The sequence below is a fragment of the Coffea arabica genome, chromosome 1e (genome assembly GCF_036785885.1).
Source record: "Coffea arabica cultivar ET-39 chromosome 1e, Coffea Arabica ET-39 HiFi, whole genome shotgun sequence".
Taxonomy (NCBI): domain Eukaryota; kingdom Viridiplantae; phylum Streptophyta; class Magnoliopsida; order Gentianales; family Rubiaceae; genus Coffea; species Coffea arabica.
The window spans coordinates 2,323,188-2,341,954 of NC_092311.1; the positions used below are offsets into that span (position 1 = coordinate 2,323,188).

Here is an 18,767-nt window from a genome sequence, read left to right on the forward strand (position 1 = left end):
TACAAAGCAGAACATACAGCATCTAAAGACACATTTTCCTTCCCATGAAGTAACGTAGTTTCCAAATGTTCAAATTCATCAGGAAGGGATGATAACAACATCAAAGCCAAATCTTCATCTTCAAAATTTACATCTAAATTAAACAGGTCTGCTACTAATTGATTAAACATAGTGATGTGTTCATTCATAGTAGTACCTGGTTGGTAATCGAATCGAAACAATCTTTTCTTCATTAGGAGTTTATTCTGACCACTCTTCTTCAGAAATTTCTCCTCCAACGCCCTCCACAATTTCCATGCAGAAGTTTCGTTCTTGAAAGTATATTTTTGCTCTTTGGACAAACACGATCGAATAGTTCCGCATGCCAACCGATTTATGGTACTCCACTCCTTCTCTTCTATGTCATCTGGTTTCTTTTCTTCAATGGCAATGTCAAGACCCTGTTGGAAAAGGGAGTCCATGACTTCGCCTTGCCATATGCCGAAATGGCCAGTACCGTCAAATGTCTCCACCGCCACCTTTAAACTTGACATTGGAATTCTCGACCATGTGGACGAGGAAGCCGATGCCCCAGATACAATTCTTGACGTGGAATTGTCAGATGCCATTACAGACTCAAATGATAGTATTCAATATAACAAACTACAAACAAGCCAAAGGACGAACCTTCGGCTCTGATACCACTTGTTGGGGAAATCGGGTAATTTCCCACTCAAAAATACAACTAGTGATTAAACCGATTCAGTAATTCCCAGGAAAGACCGTCGAAACAATCTCCTTAGACAGAATTATCATTCCAAGTAAATTCCCAGGAAAGGCTGGAGGGGTCACAAGCGGTCCCACTTAAAACCCAGTCTCCTAAACAGAACTTACGTGCACGGTGTATTATCACAACTATACCCGTGTATACATAAATAATACGTACACACGAATAAGAAAAATACACCCAAATGAACCGTATAAAACACTACAAATATACCCGACAAATATAGACAAATATATTGAATACTATACTACAATAGAAAAGAAACTAATAAATAAATGCGGAACAAATAAAAGAGATAAGGAAAGAACGCACCCGAAAAATTGATAACGGAGTTCGGCCAATTTTGCCTACTCTCCGAGCACCACTCAAGCAGCCCTCTTTTATAAATTTTGGGAGAGAAGAAAGAATACAAAGAATTACAAAATCCTTATGGGTAATTCTTTGTTGTTCTTGGTACATCTAAATTGGAAAGACTTGAGAGCTATTTATAGCTCTCAAGCTAAGCTTCTTCCAATAACCCAACCGATGTGGGATTAAATTGTGCCAAAGAGAAGTCAACAATGTTGGCTTCCAAATTCAAGAATTGAGGCAGCCAACATTTGTTGAAATTCAACATTGGGCTCTTCACCGTACCCAAAATCTTTATTTCTTGACTCCTCCTCTGAAAACTTTTTCCTCTCTGCCTTTCTGGTGTCCTTAGTATAGTAGAGATGTTTGCTATTACTGCAAAGTCATCCAATCCTGAACATTCATCCTATTATGTGAGTGGAAAGCATGAAGTTGGTATAGATGCTGCAAATCTTAAAAATTTTGAGTAGAATAGTGAATCGTGTAGATTTTATTTGAAAAATCAAGTCTTTCTATGCAAAAGTATTGCAAGTTGGATCTCCCAGTTGTCTTGGGAGGAAAATTGATTAACTTCATCAGCATGCTCTTAAATTTGTTGGGGCGCATGCAGGTCGTGAAACCTCTCTTTTTGTCTGAAAACATTCTCAAAGGTGTAGCATGGTTTCCTTATATCTTGTTCATGTAATTTGGCTTTGATTCTAAGCTTTAGAGAATTTTCCTCTCATGACTCAGACATTGTTAGAAGCTTTATACTTGATCTTACTTCTTGTTCGCATGGAAGCTCTCTACTTTTTGCAGCGGTTGGCCATTGTCGAAAATTTGACCACTTTAGAGCTTGAAGCTTCTGATTATGGAGAGTATCTGTACGTGGAACATTTTGCTGAGCTTACTTGAAAGTGCCACCTACCCTGAAGTGCTTTTCTTCATAAAAATGAGTTATCGTGATTCGTGAGCCTTACTTTTTGATTTTGCTTGCTCTATGGTTTAAAGAAGATGTCTAGAACTAGAAACATTTTCCAGTGGGTGCACAAAATTAACAAGAATATTTATTTAATCCTTCTAAAGGTATACATGTCACGCTCACTCCCCGGGCTTGTGGGCCCAAGATGTGATCAGAGTTTCAATTGTCAAGTTCAACTATTTGGGTTTTATCCTCATTAGTCCAAAATGAATATCCATAATTAGATTTGACTGTTGATACTTTACTTAAGTATTGGTGTATAGCACTTTACTTTTCCGATATGGAGTGGGATATTATATTCACCCATCCAATTAAGAGTCTGCGTCCTCGCAAAATCCAACCCAATATCATAATCTGGATTGTCCACTCAATTGTGTTGGATTCTAGAGGTGGCTCGTATGGATTCTTGTTGACGTAGCACTTTAACTCCGCACGATATTTAATTCCTCCACTTTCTTGTGTATTCCAGCCCAATATCATTGATTTAGTCTCACCCTGTGCAGGGACTACATGAGATTTGCTTTAATATCATAATGTCATGCCTATGACCTACAGGCTCAAGACGCAATCAGAGTTTCAACGGTTAACTCCAACTGGGGATATCCATTTTAGGCTAGCGAGAATGGAGCCTAAATAGTTGGATTTGACTGTTGAGACTCTGGTCATTTATTGCGCCTGCGGATCCAGGGTGTGACATATAAATCTCAATAAATGTACTTAAATGGTAGGAATCAATTGTTGTGGAGCGTAGTCCGGTCAATTTGCGATTCAAGAGTTGCATTGGAATGTGAGTTTAGCTGCTACATTGCTTGATTTGCTTCTCTTCATTTATTTGTTCTTTGTCAAATTACAATAACTGCCAAGACGTATGCCCCCACTGATCAAGAGTATATTGTAAATTCATTACTGAATCTAAGCAAAATATCTACCATGATCATTGCTTGTAGGCGGTTGAAGGAAACTAATATACGGTGTTTGATCATTTATTGGAGTATCAATTGAAGTATAATAATGCAAGAAATTTTGCAAAGATAAGAGCGTATATTTATTAGGAAACCTGAGAAAGAAAGAAACATTTAGATTATCTTTGGTAGCTCAATTATATATATATATATATATATATATATATATATATATATTCTTTCATCATTAAATATTTTCTTTATGTAATGCCTATCGTTCAAAACAAATTACACTAGGCATTTTGCGCATTGTCAAAAATGTTAATTCCAAAGCTTCCTTAGTGGAATATTTAACCCTCTATGAAGCACTTTTTATGGGCCTGTTGAACAAGTGCTCAATGGACACTCGTTAAAATATATTTCATGTGTCATATTTTTGAAAGTAATATTAATTAAGGAGTAAATAAATACAAGGAAGATTAGATAAAAATAAATAGAAAAAATATATAAATGCAATGGAAACTAATAATTGTTAGCATGTGCGCATACACCTGATAATTTACATGAATTTTAAATATGTTAATGGGCACTCCTTAAAAAAATAAAGGCTTTATTTATTCTTATAGTTAGAAAGGTCTGAGTTTTTATTCTTATCTTATTGCACGTTTAAACTTATAATCCAAGTAAACTCCATCAATAAATTTTCCCAGTAGATTGTTAGTCAAGTAAACGGACCCTTAAAATAAATGCCCCTGCAGATGCATGATACAAAAACCTACATGCATAAGTCCAAACCCCACATAGAACCCTTATTTCCTGAGTTGTATATCCTGACAAACCGGGAAGGGAAAATTGTTCAAAAAGTCTTTCACATTTTATAAAATAACTTTTTTCATCCATCAATTTTGAAAGTATAATTTTACGTCCCTTACAAATTCATTTTGCTTAAATTTGGTCATTACCTAAGTTTCCGACTATTTTTTTGTCGGAATCTACCACATGCCTTGCATATGGTCATTTTTTAAAGGCAAAATCATCAAATCAAATTTTACATAATTCGGTTCATAGTTCCTTATATTTCACAAAATGAATTGTTTCGTCCATCATATTTCATAAAATGAATTTTTTCATCCTTCAGATTTCATAAAATAAAATTTTTCATCCCTCATTGACTATGTGTACAAATAGTTTTTTTTTTAACCAATGTATATATCTATTTGATTTCACCTAAATAGTACGAATAATATGTAATATATCTCTATTTGATTTCACTTAAATAAATTAATTGTAGTTATACACATGCTATTCAATAGATATATACATGGGTTTAAAACTACCATTTATTTTAAACTCATGTATATATCTATTTGATTTCACCATGTGAATCTATTCAATATTTGTGGTCTTTTCTCTTTTGGTAATAATTCATTTATTGAGTTGTATAATAAGGCTATCTAATTAATCGGTCCTAGGTCATATTCTATAGTTATACTAATAAATTGCAGTTTAAATCTGAAGTTTTTACTCGCCCCCTTTAAGACTAATAGTTGAATTACTTGCCTTGTGATTATTTTAAAATTTGAAAGTGCCAATCACTTACTTCTTTTTGTCATACTTTTCCTTTGTTTATTTTTTCTGTCCAAATTTAATTCGATATAAACATTTGATAATGTTTAGGATTAAATGCCTTCTTTGTTTTCAATTTTCGAGTAAAAGGAAATGAACATAAGTGTAAAACTAATAATTTTTGTTAAACCCATATATATATATACACATTTGATTTCACCTAAATAATACATTCAGACAAAATTAAATAGAAATATATTGCACGTTATTCGTACAAAATTAAATAGAAATATATTATATGCTATTCGTACTGTTCAGATGAAATTAAATAGATATATACATGGGTTATAAAAAAAAAAGCTATTCATATACATGATCAATAAGCGATAAAAAATTCATTTTGTAAAATGTGACGGATGAAAAGATTCATTTTGTAAAATATGAGAGACGAAAAAATTCATTTTGTGAAATGTGAGAGACTCTGGATCAGATTATATAAAATTTAATTTGACAATTTTGCCCTTAAAAAATGATCGCGTGCAAGGCACGTGATGGATTCTGGTAAAAAACTAGTTGGAAATCTTCTAGATAGGGATTAAATTTGACTAATATGAATTTGTAAAGGATACAAAATTACACTTTTAAAAGTGAGGGACTAAAAAGTCATTTTGTAAACTATGAGGTATGTTTTGAACGATTTTTCCAAACTGAAAAACAGACTTAGTCTGCAAAATTGTGAAACCATGCCTAAAAGAACCCTCACCACGGAAGATATTGATAGGTTGAGTGCCCTTCCGGACTCTCTTTTGCAACAGACTCTGTATTTTCTTCCTATGAAAAACCACAAAATATCTCTTGCAAGAATATTTCCAGATTGTCGAGATGATATTGATAGGTTAAGTGCCCTTCCGGATGGTGTTCTCATCCGTATCTTGTCATTCCTACCCATGAAAAGAGCTGCAGCTACGTCAATTCTGTCCACTATATGGAGAAACCTTTTGATTTTACGTCCTGATATTGATCTTAGTATTGGCTATAATGGTGCTAATCACTACCACGAGGATGTTGTCGATCAAATCTTTTCTAAATTTGTGAATTTCGGCTTTGGAGTGATTCTAGCACGAGATGGGGCTCCTATTAGAAAATTTGGTATCGATATGCAACATGTAGAAGAAGACTATAGGTTCCAAATTGGCTGGCTGATCGCTGCTGCAGTTTCACATGATCGCAAGAACTTGACATCTTCTTGGGAGGCCAGAAGAGTTTTCCAGTATCCTATCCTATGATATTCAAGTGCAAAAAGACTAGTTAAACTGAAACTAAGAAGGGACTTCAAACTTATTCTCCCTAGTCAATATACTTTTACCAAATCTTAAGGTTCTGCATTTGGAAGGCTTCAAATTGGTAGCTGAAGACCACATTAAGAGGCTTTTTCAGGGTTGTCCCTTGCTTGAAGAATTGTATCTATTGTTGCAAGGTTACAAGCATGAGTCCGAATGTGATCAAGTTGAAGCTCTGGATATCTCCATTCCTTCATTGAAAAAACTTGTACTCCCTGGCATGGGAGGTAAGTTCCCTATTGCTGTGGAGTCGAAGAATATTGAATATTTCTGCTACCAAGTAAAGGGAAAGCATGAAGTTTCTTAGACGCCCCAAATCTTAAATATTTCAATTACAAAAGTGAAGCATTTAGGGTAGACTTTATTCAAAACTTCAGCCACATCGTTAGAGCAGCAGTAGGAGTTGAATATTTACACGAGGACAGATCAAAAAGCAGCTACTTACCTGGTCAGCATGCTTTTAAGTTTATTAAATGGTTGCAAAGTGCCAAATCAGTCCATCTGTCAGAGAAGCGTCCGAAGGTATTCTGTCTTTTGTTTGAAAGTTCTCTTTTGCCTTTGAATTCATTCAGAGCTTCTGCAAAATTTCTCCTTTGAACTTGATTTATTGATCTTCTTTGCATGAAGGCTCTCTCATTTTCCCGACGATCATTGCCAGCATTTGAAAATTTGACTACTTTGGGACTGGGAGCTTCTCAGAACAGTGTTTCCTCTGTGCGGAAACTGTTACCAGACTTGGTTCGAAGTGCCCCTAATCTCGAAGTGCTTATTTTTACCAATGTGAGTCATAAAAGAATCATAAGGTGATTTTTGATCAGAGAGTTAACTGCATTATATTTCTCACCGACTAATTGACTTCATATTGACAGGTTTTTGCGATTGAATATAGTGAAAGCAAGGAATTTGAGTTTGTGTTTCAGGATGCTATTCCAATGACTCTTGGTGGATTATTAGGACTTCGCAGGTCCTGCAACAGGATATTATCATTCAAAAGATGCTCTGAGGATTGCAAGATTGATTTCAGAGAAAACGGCTATTGGATAAAGGGCGATCAAAGCTGGAGTTGGTGACAGTAATTCAAATTATTACTATCTCTTTGTTAGCTTCTCTTTTCCTTTGGGGGAGAAAGAATGGGGGTGAAATATTATTTTGCTGCAATGACAATTATTTGAAGGTGAGACATTTGAACAGAATGGCCATTGCTGATGATTGCTTTTCAGGATAACTGCTTATTACATCATTTGAACACAAATTTTGGGATTTTTTTTTTTTATACTTTCCATTGAAGCTGGATCTTCCTTCTAGTTATCAAATATACCCCTGGCCCTGGATAGTTTGAGAAACAACAATAGAACTTCCATTTGATTGAGAAGTCAACGAGTAAGTTTTGACAAATTAAATTTCACGGCATCTCAGAAAGAATAAAATACAATGTTCTGTATTTTTGCTCAATCACACAAATAATCAGCCATGAGAGGTCTCTATGATTTTTTCCTTACCAACTTTTCAAAAAATTTCCATCTGATGGAGTTTAAGCATCGCGCAGGCAGGCTGCAGTAATTCAATAACTACTCTGCTATGAGAAATTGCAAAGGAGAATAATATTTGTAGTATATAAATGCAAAGGAGAACAATAGGAAAAGTATATAAATGCAAGAGAGGATAATAATTATTAGCACATGTTGTCAATCTGGTGTTTAGTGTTGATCTTAGGACAATAGTTGAAGTGCCAATTTTCACAAATTTGTTCATATGGTCAAGTATCCTATGATCAATTTTCACATGGATGATTTAGTATTTCAGTCATAATTAACATTTTGAGACTATTACTTTAGTTAACTAATCTACCATTCTTACATTCATCCACCATTTCGAAGGTTTTGTAGAGCAATTCTGACAAAGATATGGTGCCCTTTGTATTTGGCAATCGAGCAAGAATGTCAAAAACAAAAAGCTTCTTTTGCCATGCTCAAGAAATTTATCCTCGTTGGAGGTTTTCCATAGACATTCAAACCTTTTGACGATTAAGATTTACCAATTTGATGAGTACTAGGTTTTACTTCAATTTCTTGTTAGTTACTAATGGTGATTTGGCAGCAATCAACCTTCTCTTAAAGCCTGCATTTCCATCCTCAATAATACCAGCACTTATTTAACCCCAATAGCCACACACACATCTAGCACATTTCTTTTGGTTCCATTGAAGCTTTTCCCAGAAACACACAAGAACTAGTGAAAGAAAAAGAAAACAAATCCGTCCCACATCGAAGAAATTCCATCTTTTCGTCACTTAATAACCAGATGCCTAGGACCCACCTGCCGCCGAGCTTGGTCGCGCGAGCTTGTGACCCAAGTGGGGGTAATAAAGTGTTGGAACGTTGGATTGGCCCAGATGGTAGGCCTTGTGGAGCTACTCACCGGCCTGCCCATTCCAAGCGGAGAGCTGAGCCATGTGGTTTGAGCGGAGGCCTGGACCACTTGGCTCCTAAAGTGGAGGATATTGCGTGAGGCTGGCTTGACAGAGCAACGAAAACTTCCCGCTCCTCGCAGTGGAAGGATAACAGGCTAGAGCTGCACAAGTCCACTATTACCAAATGGGTCATCCTAATTGGACCAACACTTTTTGAAATTTTTTTTAAAAAAATTTCTAAAGGAAAAGTTGTGCAGTACAAACTTTTTTTGCAATAAAGACAAAGAAATGGTGAATCTGCAAAGATAATAAAGCGTTGCGTTTTCCCAATACTTGCAATCAAAATAAAATCTCCAAAAAAATAAATAAAGGAAACGGCAAGCACCAAGTTTTTCCAATTTTCAAATACTATTTCACCAAAATTCTCTTCACATTTGGTTTTTGAGTGATTAAAAGTCTAATACCTACACACATTTTCAAGTTTACTCATTCTTTATCAGCCGAATATATGCTTGGAGTTTTATATCATTGTTTACTAAAAATAACTCTGATTGCATTTTAGAGAAAACATCAACCCTCTAAAAAATCAATTTAATGGCTGCAAAAAAATGCACAACATGACCTACCAACCTACATTGTAGTTGTAGTGGTAGAGAGACATCCAAAAAAAAAAAAAGATTTGATTTAACGAAAGTTTTTACTTTTCAAATAAAATCGACCTCAATACATATAACGAAAAAAAGGAACCAAAAATAAAACATTGCATAAGATAATTTGGAAAAGAGATGGATTGAAAGAAGGGATGATTTAAGTGGCATGAGAAGGATATATAATTAAAAGATGAGACTGTCCACTTTTATTTAAGAAAAAAAAAAGATGGCTTTCAATGGGCCAAAAAATTGTTGCACGAGTGTCACAGCCCGAATGGTTCTCTCTCTTTTGGCTTACAACAGCACCTCTCCTGAGCTCAGCGGGACAGCAGGGAACCTTGTAACTTCACAAACGTAAAAATTTTCGTCCCAAGATCAGAATTATCTCCAAATCCGCTGTTCTTGCAAGGTAATCTCTCTTCCCTTTACCTTTATTCGTTCAAGTGTCAGTCACTTTGTTTAGGATAATTCCTTTACTTCTTTCTGAGGCTCGAGTTTATGTTGCTTTTCGCAAGGCAGGGTGGAATTCTTGATGATACAATTTACCCCTCAAGAAATTGAAATCTATGAAAAATATAGATTTTTTCTTCCTTTGATGGTCCAGCAGAAAACAAAACATTAGGTCACGGACTGTTCTGTAATTAATCTGGTAAGGAAAATGTTCTGAATTTAATTATATCTTTCACTTGGTGTTGGTATTTTGATGGAAAATTGAATCTTGATACTTAAGCTATAGATACAACACAAGTATATTAGGCTATTGTTGCTCTTTCAGAATGTAAGTTAGTCATTTATTTTGGGTATTTAACTGTAAAGTCTATGAATTGGTGGGAGGATTTGTTTTGAATATGAATGATAAAAATTAAAAAAAAGTGATGACTGAGATTGCACATTTGTTGGGACAAAGAAAAATTGAGGAATTGGAAATAGTTATCATCAGTCCGGTAGCTGCCCTGCTGCTAGACTTGCTGTGATTTTTAATCCCAAAGTTTTAAATGGAATTTGGTTAATGGTGGCTTCTTGCTCAAGATAAGTTTGTCAATGCAATTAGTATTATTAAACATCTGCAATTTTATTTTTCTCTTACATGTCAGTGTCGCGAATCTTGGGTCAACCTAAACATGAAGAAAATAGCTGTGTCACAGATATAGGGCATGGATAGTGCAGTTTTGGCATTAGAACTTACTGCTCTTTAGGCCTTTTCTTTTGTATCTTGGTCTTATGGATAAGGTTTTTCCTCAAGAAATAGTGTGGAATTTCAGCTTGAGTTTACAGGACATCAGATAAGATTTCAGAAATTTAGCCCCTGTTTGTATATCTACTTGCTGATCTGCTAACACATAGAGTTGGCTGCTTTGCAAGGTTCTATGTCTTGGCTTCTTTTCCTGTTTCCGTCATTTTAGTTGTATTCTTTTGGTTGAAACCTGTAACTGCAGAAATCTAGAAAATCTGGATGCTGACTGCAGAATGACGACTTTGTAACTAATTAGGGCAAGCAAAGCATGGGGGGATTATGAAAAGTAAGAAAATGGAAAATGTTTAGCATGCATGACAATCCTTCTGTGATGGTATTGTGAGACATGGATGCTGCTCACTACCTTCTTCTTAAACAGAGTGAAGTAATGTGCATCTAAACTGTTATAATTGTATTTGTTGTGACAATCATGGAAGAGCCTCCAATGTGATGAATGTTGCTTATTCCTAACAGGAATGCACAGTCTAATAGTTCCTTAAAGGGGCTCAAATTAGGGGTGTGAATCGAAATCGAAATCGATAATTCCAAACTTTGAAATCGGAATTTTTCGAAATTTTGGTATCAGAAATTTCGACAGATTTCGATTTCGAATTCACCAATTCTGAATTCGAATTTGTTCCGAATTCAATTCGGAATTCTGTAAATTCCGATTTCACCGAATTCTTGAATATAAAAATTATTATTATTATAATATAAATATTATATTACATATATATATATATATATAATATTTTATATATGTGTGAAAACGAAATTGAAATCGAAATAGTAATTCCGATTTCACCGAATTCATGAATATAAAAATTATTAATATAATATAAAAGTTATATTATATATATATATGAACAACAGATTTGAAATCGAAATAGAAATTCTGAATTCCGATTTCGATTTCGAATTGTGAATTCGAAATCGGAATTTCCGATTTGAAAAATATCATTACGAATTCGACCCGAATTCGACCAATACGAAATCGGATATTCTGATTTCCATTCCGAATTACAGAATCGGAAATTCCGAATTCAATTCGAATTCGGTCGGTAAATCAAAATTTTTCGATTTTGCACACCCCAGCTCAAATGTTTAATCATGATAGTAACGTGCATTGAAAGATTGGTTCTATGAGATCACAGCATTAGGTGGTTTTCATTTGAATTTTTCCTCTAGAGAAGTTGAAGGGTATTTGAGGTGGACATGTTGCAGAATAAGCATTTCATGATTTTTTGTACTAGCTATAAGATTTTGTGTTCAAGTCTTATTATCTTCTATCAATTATGGCCGATAGTTCATTATGGGGTTGCTAGTGCTTGTCTATCACTTCTATTTTCATTCTAGGAATAGAAAGCATGGGGCCTCAAGGATTGGAAAGCAATTAATTTTGTTGAAAACTGTGAATGATACTCAAGTAATAAAGGCTTTTAGAAGGTTAACCTAATATGAATGTGACATTATTGATACTAGAAGTTGGGTCTCTAGAGCTTGTATTGCTCCACATAGTGAACCTATCTTGTGAAAGATCAACTAGATAACTGGGTTTTTGGAATTCCTTAAGGAGAAGGTGGCTTGCATTATGTGCATTTTCCAATTTCATTGCATTTTAACCTTGAGGACATTAGTGCGCAATTAAGGATAACAAAGTGGATAATTGATTGTTGTTAACAAAAATACAAGTGAAAAAGTTTCGGATTGGTTGTTGTTAATAAAAATAAAATAATTTAAACCTAATCAAATAAATAAGACAATATGTACACATGATAAAAACGTAAGATGTCGACTTGACAGAACATAAGAATATCGAACTCAGCAAATCTATTATATAGGGAACTAAATAGCATTTTATTATATATAGTAGTGCACGGGTCCTGTTTATCTTCAAGATTTTGTTTTTAGATGAACATGGATACAAAAGAACTAAATAACAAATTTTATTAAATATTTTAAAATACTAAATATTAGACAAACATTGAAACTAAATGATAAGAAATAGTTACTTCTACAAAATACATTGATTAGTTCTCAACAAATCTTACCTTGATTGAAAGTTAGAAAAAAAAAAGATTGTTTTGTAATTTATACAAATAGTTACTTCCAAATGGTAACTATTTGATTAGGCGTAATAAATACAAATGGCTGAAACTAATAAAATGATTGAAAGTTGTTATACATAAAGAAGTGAAAAGGGAAAGGGATTAATTATGGATTTTTCTAAGGGGTGTCCGCCCTTAGGGTACTGGTTAGCACACTTAACATTTATCTAACCTACCATATATGTATACATATATTAATAATTATTATCCTCTCTTGCATTTATATACTTTTTCAATTTAATTTCTCCTATCATCCTTTGTATTTATTTTAACGAGTGCTCTATGAACACCCATTAGACTGACCGATTAATTATAACCAAAAAAAAATCAAAAGCATTAAAAAAACTAATATTAAATATGTCCACATGGCGAATAGATATATAATGCATTTGGCAAAGGTTAGAGTAGCCAAATCTACAACCTTTCAAAATCGAAATTAAACATCATTATATATATATATATACACACATGTCTGTGTGTATGTGCATGTATATATGTACATATGTATGTATGTATATGTATATACGTATGCATGTGTCATATGATATAATATGTCATATATGATAATACAAGTAATTTGGTTTGACTTTCAAATCATACAGTTTCCTTTAGTATTTTTTTATGGCTGTGGGATTCGTCTACACCTATGTTTTTAAACTCAGACTGGACCAGCCGGTTCGACCGATCGAATCGGGAACCGGCCAAGTGTTCGGTCCGAGTTATGCTAAAAAACCGGGTAAGTAAAAATCCGGTCAAATCGGGTTTGACCGGGTTTTCCGGTTCAATCAGCATTTTAAAAAAAAAAAAAAACTCAAAGTTTTTTAATATTATGTTTTGGCCCTTAGATTGTTAAAAATTATTAATATACCTAATATTTTATACTTTATCAATGTTTTCTTAAAGCTTGGTTTTATTTTTCAATTAAGTCCATAATTTTAATTCTAAACTTGTTAATGATCATTAAATAATATAAATTGCTACTTGATTATTCTAGTTTCTTTGTATTTTCTTGTTAAATATATTTGAAACATCAAATATATATGAATATACCATTATTAATATTAACGTGTTATTAAGTATTTTACATATAATATTTTAATTTTTAAATAATTTTTATTTATGACATCATCCGGTTCAATCCCTATCGAACCCGGTTGAACCCATTGATCCTTGACCGAGTCGATACCCGGTCCGGTTCTGAAAACATAGGTCTACACAGAAAGTATGGGGAATAATGTGCAATTAACCTTTCGTATGTTGAATTATCAAAAAAAAAAAAAAACCTTTCGTATGTTGAAGAAGTCAAAGGCCTTTCTAGGTATTAACTCTATACGGAAAAGAAGTGAAGTGAAGAAGGGAATATTCCATTACTCCTTTCTAGGGATTAGGGGCGGGAACGGTCCTCAGATTGACCGTTCCCGAGCTGTTGTCTCACAAAAAGAAAGGTAAGGCCAGAAATAAACCACGTCAAAAGGCTTCAGTTTGGCCCAAAACGACGTCATTTTATTAAGTGAGACAGTCAAAAAAATGGTTATGCTCTGCTGACTGTAACGGCAAGAAACGGAACGTTATGACCACTAGTAAGCAAAGTCCCGCCCAAAGCGAAATGTCGAAAATGAAAAGGCGCACTTGGACTCCCACCCAAACCAGACGAAGCAGTTGCTTGCGAAAAGGCACGAAGGGAGAAATAAGAGGGGAAAATACGAGATTGGCAACACTCTCCGGCGTGACATTGCGAAAAGCTGTGGAAGTGCAACATTGGATACGGAAAAAAATAGCAAGGAGAAGCAAGAAGTGGTGGAGTGGTAGACAAATTTCTGGTGATTCGGATTTATTATAAGAAGAAGAAAGGTGAACCCAAGGTTGAAGAGTGGAAGATCGTAGGCGCGGGAGTAGTGAACGACCGAAAATCAGTCAGGTATTCAAATTTTTTTGAGTCCTACGATGATGTAGTAACGTGTGTGAATTGACATGCTTGTTGAAGGACCTTACTTGTGGATGTTGTTGGCGTACAGTATGATGATCGCTTAGAGGGATATCACGTGAGCACAATTTTGTGTATAGTAATGAGTAAGTGCAGCATGATAGGAGTATTATGTGTTAGTTTTTGAGCATGACAGAGTGAGAGTGGGAAAGAAGGGGGAAATCGTGCGGCACAACTGTTTGAGAAAATGTGTGCATGGGTTCGGGAGGAGTTAGTATTGAAAAAATGGGTGCAGATTATAATTAGTATGCAGTAAGTAGGTAGTACAACGCGTTGAGTGTAGCATACACTGCTACATTCGTTGTTATGCATAAACACAAAACTGGAGAAGTAATGCAAGTTGTGGATCAACGGGAACATGACAGAAACAGAATAAAAATGTTATCATGAAATTGGGATGGCGTTTTTGGGTCTTGAATGGTGTAAGTTTATTGTATTAGTTCGTGTGCACGAACACAGTGTTGGATAATTGTTACATGTTGTGGTTGAATAGGTACATAGAAATAACAGAGTTCAAATGTTTTGTACTGAGTTGTGCGTCTCATACTTGCTAATGGAAATGTTATTTTGAAATTGAGATGTCGTATTTGGGTCTTGATTGGTGTAAGTTTATTGTATTAGGGCGTGCACATGAACACAGTGTTGGATAATTGTTACATGTTGTGGTTTAACAGGTACAGAGAAATAACAGAGTTTTACTGTTTTGTACTCAGTTGTGCTTCTCATATTTTCTTCTACATTGATGTTACAGGTTATTGGTTTAGTTGCATAAAGAGAGACAAGTTTCTAGGTTGGAAGTGAATGAGTACGAGAGTAGGTTATAAGTTGGCAATGTGAGGCAGACGGAATAACAAATCATGAGGTTTAGCATAGTCAGTGTGGAATAACGGTTAAGAATCTTACTAGTTATTGTAGGTGCACATCATGTTGGATAGTCATTAAATGCAGTCATTTAGTAGTGACACTAGCAGAAGTGCACTGTAAAATTGGATGAACATACACGTAAAATTGTTTAACGGGTTTGTTGCTTCATTCATATTGTTGAAGAGTGTGATAAATAAAGAAGAAGGTGATTGAATCGAACTTGATAGGCAGGGGAATAGATTATGAAATGACTAAATGAGGGATAATTAGCCAGAAAATTTGGTATTGAGACAAACAAATTGTGAAAAGGAAGATGACTTGTACAATAATTGTTCTGGTTGGACATCATCTTTGATAGTTGTTACACGTAATAGATCAGAAGTTACAATAATAGAACTGGTCTATAGAATTTCATGAAGATACTATAAATTTGGATGGCCCCCTATTCTACTGCATTGGTATTGTACAGTAGCATAATAAATAGAAGAAGAAATTGATGGATGAAATACAATCTGATAGGTAGAACAACAGATTATGTAGATTAGTGGCAGTTGGAATAAATAACAAACTGTGAAGAATGAGTTACTGAGTGTGAGAAAAAATGTTACAGGTTGTACTATAACTAGCGTGACTAATATTTGATGCTCATATATTATGTTTAGCAGTACTTCATGATATGTTATGACTGTGGCTGGAAATAAAATTTTGGAACTGAAGTGCAATATGTTTGTTAAAAACATTAGTTTACATGGCAAGAACGCGAGCAGGAAGCACACTTCAGGAAGCAGACAGAGAAGAACTTGCCGAAACAAGTGGTGGTACAGAACACGGTGCAGCACCCACTTCATCGAATAGGTAAGTGGCCAGTGCTTGCGTAAGGTCTTGGCAGGTTAGATTTGGCATCATTATAATGCATTACAATGTTGATTGTTCAGGGGCAGGATGGGAAGGAAAAGAAGCAGTAAAAGGAATGATCGTTTAGGTGGGGAGGAAGAACTGGTTACAGCGGGAACAAGCGAGGTCGCAGAACCAGTCCCACCATTGAATCCATGGATGAAGTTCAGGTAAGATTATTGAATTTGATAAAAAAATAATGGTACTAAATAGTACATATAACTTTGGAGTTTTGAATGTGGACAGGAAAGAGTATCAACACACGGTTTCGGCGAAAGGTGTTAAGCTGACCGAGGTATGCTGTCCTAGCAAAATAAACTGAAGAATCATTGAACTGATGGGGTGCCTAAGGGAAAAATAGTGAAACGAGCAATTATTTTGTGTTTAGTCTAAAGTGTTTTTTGACTTAATTTATTCAATGCAGTACAATGACATTGCCCGGGCAGCATATAATAAGTTGAGTGAGGAAGAAATGAGGAAGCGAAAAGAGGAGTATTTGAAAGAGAAAGAAGAGTATGAGAAAGAAATGGAACGTCTAGGAAAGCCGATATTGCGAAAAGCACGTGTTCAAATCAAGGTAAATACACGGCATGATTCATCAAACACGGATACGAAACTTATATTAGTCTAATGCATATATCTAAAAAATGGTGTAGAATCAGAAGTACACTATCCGATGCTCGCCAAAGCAGATGTCAAGCTTCGTTTCACGAATCGATGAAACTAAGAAGCAGCAGATTAGAGACATAGGATTTGGAGGGCTGCTAGACATACAGTGTCACTGGATTCCTAGTGGCATAGCCACCTGGCTTGTTGACAACTTTAATCCGACATTGAGCAGTTTAAATGTACATGGAGATGGTGTGCTACCTTTAACGTCAAAGGATATCAGTTTAATCCTGGGGATCCCGAACGAAGGTCCCGTTCCAGTTGAAGACACCGATACAACCGAGGTTGGGGGAACTGGACCAAGTCGTAGGACATACAAATGGAATGAGCTCCCAAATGAGTTGGTAGCCATGAATGCAGAGGAAGAATTCTTAAGACTATTCGTGGCATTTTGTTGTGGATGTCTACTGGCTCCAACCACTAGAGCCGAGCACAAAATAAAGCTTTGGAACTGTACGCAATTGGTTGATAGGGTAGCCAGATTGAACTGGACTGAGTATGTGAGGATCGTACTATGCAATAAGGTGCTAGAGGTGCAAAAGAAAAGTGAAAAGCAGCACCAATACGTTGGCGGTTGTATCTTCGTTCTGCTGGTAAGATTAGACAGTTGTAGTCATGACGAAAATATGCTGTAATTGTTACACAGTGCACCAGAGAGTCAATTAGTTTTGCGTGCCTTCATAACTACTGTCTGTATTTCCACATTTTATCGAATTCAGTGCGATGGATTGATTAGATTATGCTCAAATGAATGCGTCTACGATGATGTTTTAACAGTGTGGTCAAGTTTATCTACAGTTGAATTAATTGCTGTATTGTATTGCAGATTCATTATCTTGATCGGGTACAAATACTGAAGCATAAAGTGTCGAGGACTACTCCGCGAGCTAAGGCATGGACAGATGCTCTGATCTCTGAAAGGGATGCACTTGAGATTAAAAATCTTGGAGCTTATGGAAAAGGAAAACTGGTAAAATGTTATATATTGTTGACCTCATTTCATATAAAAGGTAGTGGTCTATGTAGTGCATGGCTTTGCTATTGAAATGGTTGGTTTAATTTGTTGTTAAAGATTGGACAATATGATCCGGAAGATAATGAATATGATGGGCAGAGTACTGAACTACCCCCTGATTTGGTAGGGATGCTGATGAACAGCGGGCACGCCGATATCGGTGTAAGTGGGTCTGTTCCATGATTTAATGAAATTTGTTGTTTGATTAGACGTAATTACTGCATATTGTAAGAAACATTATTGGTTATTGATAGGCCTATCAACTTCATTCATGTTGTAGTATCATGTTAATATGTGATACCAATCCCAATATTACATCCCTGTCCAGAGAGTTATTAAAAATTAAGTCACATGAATGGAAATACAGAAATATAGTGATGTCTTGGCCAATCATGTTATAAATGTATGAAGTTTCAATGATCCCGGGTGACCATTTTATTTTTTAGTATATAAGTTATAGTTATAGAACCTATGGCCGCAATTCAAATGTTAAATTAAGAACCTTTGCGTAAATGTACTATTGTATATGCCTGTATTGTATTCCATTGTTGAGAGCATGTGGCTCATTTATGGATTGATAATTTCATCATCTAACTGCAGGCTGAGCTAAATGAGCTGTATAACATTGCTGTTAGTAGCCAACGAAGGATATTGAAGATTGCAGAAATCCTCTCCTCTCAGCCGAGAGCAAAAGCTTCCACTTCTGGGCCTGAAGCATTGGACAAAGGAAAAAAACCTGTACAGGAGGACTATACAATGCACAAGAGTCCTGATACCGAAGAAGAGCTGGAATTTCAATCTGCCGAAGAAGGGGCCAACGACGAGGATGATGATGCTGAAGAAATTGATGCGGAAGGGTCTGATGAAGACGAGCATAATGCAGAGCAGGCCGAGAAAGACGATGCCAATACGAGGACAAATATTGAAGGTATCCCAGACCCAGAGCTGAATGAAGATGTAATGGACGTGGAGAATCCAATTCCTACCTCATCAGTCGTACCCGATAACATCAGTCGCGGATTGGAACAAGGGACCACCATGACAACAACTGCGCAG

The 18,767-nt window shown here is 35.4% G+C and overlaps 1 long non-coding RNA gene across 2 annotated transcripts; it reads left to right on the top strand.

Annotated features, from left to right (window-relative positions):
• Positions 1–9,095: 9,095 nt before the first annotated feature.
• Positions 9,096–9,602, top strand: LOC140021044 (uncharacterized). Of its 2 annotated transcripts, none has more exons than XR_011825024.1 (2): positions 9,096–9,352; positions 9,459–9,602. It is a non-coding gene; the product is annotated as an uncharacterized lncRNA (long non-coding RNA). The 2 variants fall into 2 exon arrangements; XR_011825025.1 differs by having other exon boundaries at positions 9,463–9,602.
• Positions 9,603–18,767: the final 9,165 nt, after the last annotated feature.